Source organism: Capsicum annuum, chromosome 4, assembly GCF_002878395.1.
Source record: "Capsicum annuum cultivar UCD-10X-F1 chromosome 4, UCD10Xv1.1, whole genome shotgun sequence".
In the NCBI taxonomy this organism is placed as follows: domain Eukaryota; kingdom Viridiplantae; phylum Streptophyta; class Magnoliopsida; order Solanales; family Solanaceae; genus Capsicum; species Capsicum annuum.
This window is the reverse complement of record NC_061114.1, coordinates 200,507,537-200,517,524: the sequence shown is the minus strand read 5'-3', so window position 1 is coordinate 200,517,524 and position 9,988 is coordinate 200,507,537. Positions and strand designations below refer to the sequence as shown.

The window sequence follows — 9,988 nt, the reverse complement described above, 5'->3', positions numbered from 1 at the left end:
AGGGTTTATTATGAAACCAGTTATGCATTTATCTGAATAAATCTGTAAATAAAGCTATATTGCTTCCCGAAATATATAAGAAATCTATAAAGTGAATTCCAAAACTTATCTGAGGATCAAAAGATCAAATCTTTATTGTAAAACTGAAATAATCAACTCATAAGATGCTTAAAGCATCATCTTTCTCAAAATCTCAACATATAAACTTGGGGCTTTAAACCCATGTATCAAACTCATGTCAAAATATCATGAAAAATCATGCTTGATAATAAACAGTGGTAATTCATCTTAAAATTTAGAAATTACTGCAATAAGCATGAAAATATGAAAGTAAACATGCAATTCAACTTCAAAGTATCTCAAAACTCATATTCTTTGCAAATAGCAATAATGGGTATGAACCCTAATTCAAATCTCTTGTAATTTCAGTCAAAATCATGTATATTTATAATTGAAAACTAATTTTGGGAACAAGAATGAAAGGAGATCCTTGTTGAAAAACCCCGCATACCTTAATTGATGATCTTAGATGAAATCTTGAATCTTGGATTCCTATGATGCTTCGAAGATGAGTTCTTGAATATCTTGTCTTGGAAATCCTCCATCTAAAGCTTTCTTGAAGAATCTATGGTGGAATTTGATTTCTTGGAGAAAGGGCTTTTGGTTTCTAGAGTTTTGCTTTTGAAGAGAATGGTGAATAATGAGCATAAAGTGCTTAGAATAAACTTAAATCTTATGTTTGGACGGATTGGGGCCTTGGAAATTGACCAAAATGCCCTTTTTAAACTTCAAATCGGAACTGAAAAATGAAAATTTTTCCCGATTTGGTTGGCCATCACGACGCGCCACAATAATGTGGATCACTGGAAAAGGACGAGTGGGAAATGTGCATTCTCTGTGATGCGGAGCTATCGCAGTGTCCTATAGTTTTTGCTATTTTGGCTACTGGCGCGACGCACCACCATCGCGTTGAGGTACTGGAAATCAACAATTGGGAATTTGAACCTCTCTGTGATGTGCCAACATCACGGAGGTCCACTGGATTTGACAATTACGAAATTGTCCTTCACTGCGATGCGGTGGTTGCTTAGGTGGGACACTGTCAACTTAAAAATGTCATAACTCCTTCACCGAGTGTCGGAATTAGGCGAATTTGGTATCGATGGAAAGCTTATTCAATTTACCACATAATGAAAAGTCGAAATCTTAAAAAATCCATATGAAATAAATATTATTCATTTTTGAAAGCTATCCCTTAATATTCTAGGAACAAATTTAAGCTAGGAAAAGTACGGGTTAATATAATATCTCCCCCTTGGAAACATTTGTCCTCGAATGTGGATAATTAGGCTGAAATTTTTGAGGAATCTGAGGCTATAAGCTATTATGCACAACTGAAATAAATTGTATGACTGAATCCCAACATAGTGGGCTACTGAACTGATCTGTGAGTGCATGAACTTTCATGCAAATAGCTATATGGCTGAGATCGAAACGAAAGAGTCAACTTATGGGTAACAATTTCTTTAGGTTGGATCTAATTTTGTGAGAAAAAAGATGAGAGGTTTACGACAGAAAAACTCGGGGTATTACACTTAATCATCCAACATATTTAAAATGTCTATCTTTTTGATTAATTAATAGAATTCTTGATTTACATTCTCTCGCTTTAAATTTTGAATACATCATAACCTCTTCCATAACTAGCATAACAGACTGCTATTCTCAGTGCAAATCTATTACAAAATATTCAGTAGAAAGATAGAGAAATAATAAAAAGAATCGAGCAAGTGTATTTTTATTATACCACTGCAACTCTTTTTATACAATCGAGTTACAACGGTTATATGCAGAAAAAGAGAAAGCAATGTAACTGATAGCTAAACACTTTCTAAATAGCTAAAGATAAAATATTCTACTAAGTTTCTACTGCAAATCAAACTCTAAGAAGTGCACCTATGAAATAGAAATCAATTGCCAACAAACTCCTATAAATTAAGATAACAACTAAGATCAGTCTTTTAACCTTTTTTTGTAGAACAATCCAAAGTCTACAGACCTTTTAAGTATAAAAAGATCCTTTGTGTAGCCAACAAATCTAATTCTTTTTTATTCTTCATGATCTGCTAATGAGACCTACGACATGTGTGATATCTGGCCTCATTGCTGTCAAATACATTAGACTTTCCACAATTTGTTTGAAAAAGGTGTCATCGATTATTTTTCCTCCATTATCCTTTGTAAGCTTTAAGACAATTTCGGATGGTGAAGTGATAGGATTGCAATTGCTCATATGAAAACTGTCTAAAATTTCTCGCACATACTTCTTTTGAGAAAGAAATATTTCATTATCTGATTGCATTATTTCTTTGCCAAGAAAGTAATGCGATATTTCAAGATCAGACATTTCAAAGTCAAGCATCATAGACCTTATGAACTTTTAAAGCCTGACTTTATCATTTTCCGTATAAAATCAACTCATCTACATATAAGCATACATCAACATTTTCCCTCTATCTTCACATAAGCACACATTAATATTTCCCCTCTATCTTCACACTTAGTATACAGAGTATGTTCATATGGATATTTTTCAAAGTTACTCTTTTGAAAATAAGCATTTATACAATCATATCAAACTCTAGGTGCTTGTTTTATTCTGTAAAGAGATTTTTTCAATCGGCAAACTTTATGCTCTTCATCAATCTTAACATAATCGGAAGGTTGTTCAATAAATACCTATTCTTGTAAGTCTCCATATAGAAAAGCAGACTTTACATCCAATTAACAGATAGGCCATGAATTTTGAGTAGCCAATGCAATACCAATTTGATCGTATCAAGTATGACAACAAGAGCAAAAACTTCTCTTTAACTCATCCAAGCTCTTGTTTGTAGCATTTTGACACCAACCATGCCTTGTACTTATTAGTATCTCCATTCTCATTCAGTTTAGTTTTATAGATCCATTTTACTCTATTTATTTTGTGTCTAGATGGTAAATCAGCAAACTTTCATGTATCATTTTCTTAATTGCAGGAATTTTATCATCCATTGCCTTTCACCATTTTTAATCTTTGATAGTACTTTCAAAGTTTGTTGGATCATAATCTAAAAATAGAGTAAAATGAGTGAGATGTTATCCAAATTAATCAATTCCTATTACCTTATAATTTATCATCCATGCTGGCCTTCTTAAAAAATGAGGGGTACGTGAATTAGTTATTGCTTTTATTAGCTCTTTTATAACTGGTGAAGTTTCAGAACTTCCAGGATTGTTGTCTTGAGAAACTGCTGGATACTGGCGTGATAGCCTCTGTGGCACGGACCTTAGTGTCCGTGATAGCCTCCGTGGCACAGAGGCTGGTGAATTTTTGAAGTGACATTCAAGTATGCATTCGTGATATTGGCATGTTATAGACCTTAGTCACCGCGATAAGGTACGTGACATAGTAAAGAGTAATTTTTGTGCAGTTGAGCCCCACTATAAGAGGAATACTTAAATACAATTGTAAACATCTTTGGCATCCGAATAGCAAAGGCAAAAATAATTACGAGAGTTTTATTGCGGTTCATTTATTTTTCATTTTTCAACATTGACTTTGGTATAATCAATTTTATTTCTTTGATGTTAATTTCGAACATGAGTGGCTAAACATCCTTGTTCTGGGGTTGAGGCCGAACATATGATTATATTTTGATATTCTTAGAGTGGTTAACGTTGATTTATTGCATGGGTTGTTCTTATTCTCTCGTGTTTACTTTTTAATGAATAACCACCACTAAAATGCATCCATGATCCTTTTGTGAACTAGGAAGGAGAATTATTAGGATAGATCAAAGATTTTAAGGAGCAATTTCTTATTTCTTTACAAAACGAAGGATTTGATGTAGTGGCTAGAATAGAAATATACCTAGAAGCTTTATTTTGTTCAAATGCAGAAAGATAACTTAAAGCATCTAAATGGATTATTTCATCCCCGCTCAACGATGTTGTTGCGATGTCCTTTTAGATAGAGGATTAAGGGCTCAAAAGACCATGATCATAATTTAAACCCTGCGAATCAACAACTCGATAATCAACACAACCACAAAAAAGATAGAGATTTATAGGATTATTAAGAGTTCCTCAACCTTGAAATTCTCTCTTGTATTATTTACAACCTAGCTTACATTGTTATTGACACGCTCTGTTATTTATTTATTTGTTAAGTTATTCATTAAATTGTTACAACAATTTTGATACTCTGAAATACTTGAATATAATATTGTTGGAGTTAAAGTTCAGTAAATTACTAATCAAGTAGTCCTTGGTCTGATATCCAGTTTATTTGAGTCACTATATTACTTGTACGATCATGTGCACTTGCGTGTGTGATAGACTGCAACAAGTTTTTGGCGCTGTTATCGGAGACTCAAATATTTAGTCATTTTTAAATTCTTTGCTTTTGATAATAAATTTAAGTGTTAACAACTTGATTTTAGCGGCTGACTTTGCAGAAAAGTGATGTATCAGACTGGCAAGAGAAAAAGAATTAGTTGAGCCTTATTCAGAACCTGAACAGATATTTCATCAAAGGCGAAGGGCAACAATACTTCAAAATCCAATTCAGTAAATTCAAATGGTAGATCAGGTGAATTATGTTCCTGTTGTTCTGGTTGCTTCAACTCTGGTAGATTTGGATGCTCGTGTAAATAGAGCAAAAGCTAGACTTATTCATGAAGTTCCAATACCACTTGTGAACAATGTTACTAATAGCATCCACAAGCCAGCTGTGGGTGGTCGGTTTGAATTAAAGCAGAATATGGTGTAACTTTTTCACACGAGTGGGCAGTTCACAGGCTTATCTCATGAGGACCCACAAAAGCACATACAGAACTTTCTTGAGATCAATGATACCTACATTCCTACTGGGTATCTACTGATTATGTCAGACTAACTCTCTTTCTTTTTTTCTCTATTAGGGAAAGCAAAGAGGTGGTTAAATGCTGAACAACTAAACTCCATCACTTCTTGGGGTGATCTGGCTAAAAAATTCTCTATTCAATTCTTTTTATCTAGTCAAACAACACATTTGAGAAGTGAGATTCTAAGTTTAAGGCAGAAAGATATAGAGAATATTTACCATGCTTGGGAAAGATTCAAGGCTATGCTCAGAATTTCCCTCACCATCATTAGACTAATAATGTGTTGGTACATACTTTCATTTAGGGTCTTGATCCAAACACCGAGATTCTCTTAGATTCAGCAGCAGGTGGACAGGCACTAGAGAAGACGTATAATGAATTGTACACACTGTTGAATTAGATTTCACAAGGTAATCCTGAGTGGCATGCAGATACAACAAAAAATGCCCAAAAAGGTTGAGGTAAGATGGAGGTTGATTAGTTTAAGACTATATCACACAAATTATTGCACTACAAAATCATATAACTACGTAGTTCAGCAATATGAATCTGGGGATCACATAGTCCACTCCAGCAACAACAAATGTAGTTCATCAGGCTCAGACTTAGTTTGAGGTATACAGAAACACTGATCATGCAGTAGATGCTTGTGCAACTAATTTAGAGTCTGTTAATTATGTGGGTAATTCTAATCATTAATAACATTAGAACTTTAGAATTCTTACAATCCTAACTGGCAAAATCACCCTAACTTCTCATGGGGTAAAAATTAGGCATAAAATACAAATCAATACCATGGGCTAGTAAATCAGAATCAGTAGCAGCATACTCCAGGAAATCAAGCCACAACTCAAAAAGGCAATATTGAAGAGATGCTGAAATAGATTATGGCTACTCAATCATAGTTGGTAGCAAATGTGAAGAATCAATAGATGATTACAAAAAACTTGGAGTTTTAAATAGGTTAGATTTCAGGGGCATAAACACTATACCTCAGGAAGGTTTATCTAGTGATACTGAGCCAAGTCCAAAACAGGTAAATACAGTCACTACTCGGAGTGAGTTGCAGTTAAAGGATTTAAAACCTAAGTAGGTGAATCATAAGTCTAATGATGATGAAAATACAAAGGATGAAAAGAAGGTTGTGGAAGATAATGTAATACCCCGTACTTTTTTCTAGATAATTTCATCTCAAGAATGTCTAGTATTAGCTTCTAAATTTAATGATGATTATTCCATGAGAAATTTTCAAGATTTTTCTTTTGTCATGTGGGAAATTTAATAAGTTTTCCATCGATATAAGATTCTCCTAAATCTGATAACTGGGTCAGAAGTTACGACTATTTCAAGTTTCCATCGTAAAATAGTGTCATATTAGTCAGTGGTATGCCGTGCCACAAGAGAAAATGACATTTGGAAAATTCCAGTAGGGTTCCGCGATTATGGCGCATCATGCCAGGGCTTAAATTCAGAATTGTCCTTTTTTCAGTGTCTCAGCGTGATTTCCCTCGCGTCGCGCCAAAGTTCTAGGTCACAGAGAAAGGGGCAATGCAATCCCTCAGTTTCCCAATTTTCAATTTCTAGTGACATGGCGTGATAGCGCTGTGTCACGCCAGGGGCCTAATTCGGGAAAATTTTATTGAAATTACAAGACGCGTCCAAGGGTTAAAAGGGTCAATTTCCTACCCCTATTTAAACCCAATAAAATGTGATTTAGCAATTCTTCACCCAAAATATAGTAGTTTCTCTCAAGCTTCTCTCAAGAACAAGCCAGGGCTTCTATTGGGGATTCAAATTCAAGAAGGTTTCACCGTTAATCCTCACAAAATTATGAACTAAGGTATGCATAGTATTCATTCATGGACTTATTTCGTCTATGAAGCCCAAGAATCACTTTTTTGAATTCAAGTTTATGGATTTTCCTATGAATTTCATGATTGGCCTGCTCTTGTTTATGTTCATAATGAGAAATTGATTTCTATTCCATGCTGAGTGATAAATTTTATGTGGGTTAAATTATTATAGATATAGATTCATGCAAACCTATGACTAAACCCTTGAATGATGAAATTAGAATTTAAACATGATGTTTAATTATTGTACAATGATGTTCGTATGTACTATGCCTACAATATGTTTGATTAAATGCCTAGATAAAGGAAAAGTGCCTAACTAGCATGATATCATGAAATCCCCATGTATGTACAAGTTTATGCCTATCACATGATTGATGAAATGCTTCTATGAATGTATTATAGATTATGATGTTAGCCATGTGTTCAAGTAAGTCATGCCTAGTTAGTATCCTTCTATTGAGTGTTGGGGGTACTTGAACCTAAAATATTAGTTGTGTACCTAGAGCCATGTCATGTTTTCATGATACTCTTAGTCAAGCTATGAATCCTTAGACTTCAGACAGTCTTATGACTCAGGAAATCTCCATGATCTCATGAACTCAGTCAGTTGTCAGCTATCAGTAGTATTCTTTCAGTCAATGTAATTCAGTAATTCAACCCATGTCTAGTTCAGTTAAATCATGTTTAGTGTCTAATCAGATGAGAGTAGAAATTAGTACCGAGAGAACCCAAAGATGGAGACATACACTATCAGATGAGGGTATGATCCTTAGAAGTCATCCTTGTATTCCAGAACTACGTAGTCAGCATAGGTTGAGACATCAACACTGTTCGATGAGGGTTGATGAGGTTGATAAGCACTGTCAGATAAGGGCCCCACGGTTCTCATCTAGGGGACACTATCAGATAAGGGTCGCCCATAGTTTGTCTTTACCAGTGGCGTGGTGTTGATACCTTTCTAATTGGGATTATAGATTGGACCCCAACTCAGCCATAATGGCGTATCAGGGGTATGTTGTTACAGAATTAGGACTATCAGATACAGTCAATCAGTCTTAGTAATAGAACTCAGATAGTTCTTCAAATTTTAGGACTGTCAGATACAGTCAACTCACATATAGTACGGAACTCAGATAGTTCCATCAGATTCAGGACTGTCAGATACAATCACTCATGTTATCAGTTATATTCAGATTCAGTAATCATATTATCACAGTATTAGTGTCAGTTGTTATGTCTCATGCATGTATTCTCACGCTCATGATAGTTAGTCAGTTATTATTATTGTTCATGCATATGAACCCCATGCATTCAGCCTACCTCACATGTATACCAGTACATTTAAAGTACTGACGCATTTACACTATGGTGTCTTATACCATAGGTTCAAAGACACGAGCTCCAGAGCAACAGTATATTCCAGATATTCACAGGCAGAGTTAGAAGTGAGTCCTTATCTTTTAAGGACATGATTATTTCCCTATTATCTCATTAATCAGTTTATTAGTTAGAGTTAATTGGGGACATATCCCATCAAATCTTTACTCAGATAGTTCAGTCAGTTAGAGGCTTTCTAGACTATCATGATTTAGACTTCAGTATGTTTAGTTTTATTTTAGGTATTCTATTACCCCACACAAATGTTATATCATTTAGATCATGTTCATTATTAAACCTTATGGCCTTTTAGTACATGTTTCCCCATTATTATGTCATATTATGCAGTGCACAGGTACAAATATCAGTCATGGGTTAGCTTGTGGTCCTTCAGGGTCATAAGAACCGTGTAGCATTTCGAGCACCAGGCTCGAGGCGTTACAAACTTGGTGAAAGAGCCTAAGGTTGAATAGAGTGATTAGAGTTCTTGAAAGATTATGACATGAGTTTCCTTTATTATTTGGGCAAGGCCAACGTAGTGGCCGAGACTCTCAGTAGACTATCCATGGGTAGTGTTTCTCATGTTGAGGATAGTAAGAAGAAGTTAGCTCAGGAAGTCCATCAGCTTGCCAGACTAGGCGTTCGCTTAGTCGATACAGAAGAGGATGATATATAGGTTCAGAGTAGTTTAGAATTATCTCTAGTTTCTGAGGTGAAAGAAAAGCAAGATAGAGATCACAACCCTTGTCAATTTGAAAGAGTTAGTCCAGGATCAGAAAGTAAAGGTTTTCTCCCAAGGGGGATATGGTGTCCTTCGTTGTCAGGGTCATCTCTGTGTTCCAGGTATAGATTACTTAAGGCAAAAAATTCTTGCAGAAGCGCATGGTGCGCGCTACTCTACTCATCTAGGGTCCACAAAGATATACCGCGATTTATGGGAAATCTATTGGTGGAGTGATATGAAGAGAGATATTATAGAGTTTGTGGCTAAGTGCTCTACATGTCAGTAGGTTAAGATGGAGCATCAGAAGCCTAGTGGGTCCATGCAGAAGTTTAATATTCCTACTTAGAAGTAGGAAATTGTGAGCATGGACTTGATGACGGGTTTGCCTCGAACTCGTTATCAGCATGATTCAGTCTGGGTTATTGTAGACAGAATGACCAAATCAGCTCATTTCCTTCTAGTTCATACCTCTTATTCAGTCGAGGATTATGCCAAACTCTATATTAAGGAGTTGGTCAGATTCTACGGTGTTTCGTTGTCCATTATCTCAGAGAGAGGTACCCAGTTCACCTTTTATTTTTGGAAAGCATTCCAAAAGGGTCTTGGTACCCAATTTCATCTTAGTACAACCTTTTATCCTTAGACATATGGTCAAGAAGAAAGGACCATTCATACGTTAGAAGATATGCTAAGGTCGTGTGCAATCGATTTCAAGTAAAGTTGGGATGACCACTTACCTTTGATTGAGTTTGCATACAACAACAGCTATCATTCCAGTATTTAGATGGCTCCATTCGAAGCTCTCTATGGTAGGAGATGTAGATCTCTAATTTTTGGTTCGAAGTTAGAGAGGCCTTAGTCATTAGTCCTGACTTGGTATTTGACACCTTAGAAAAAGTCCAGTTAATTAGAGAAAGACTCTGGGCTGTTCAAAGCCGACAGAAGTCTTATGTAGATGTTCGTAGAAAAGATCTCAAATTTGAGATTGGTGATCATGTCTATCTAAGGATATCTCCCATGAGGGGAGTGAATAGATTTAGCAAGAAGGGAAAGCTCAGTCCCCGATATGTTGGTCCCTTCAAGATTCTTAGTCGCTTTGGCAAGGTAGCCTCAGTTTAGATCCA

The 9,988-nt window shown here is 35.6% G+C and overlaps 1 non-coding gene across 1 annotated transcript; it reads right to left on the bottom strand.

The window, feature by feature from the left end:
- Nucleotides 1-5,071: 5,071 nt before the first annotated feature.
- On the bottom strand, nt 5,072-5,177 carry LOC124898243. The gene has a single exon (XR_007055219.1). It is a non-coding gene; the product is annotated as a small nucleolar RNA R71 (small nucleolar RNA).
- Nucleotides 5,178-9,988: the final 4,811 nt, after the last annotated feature.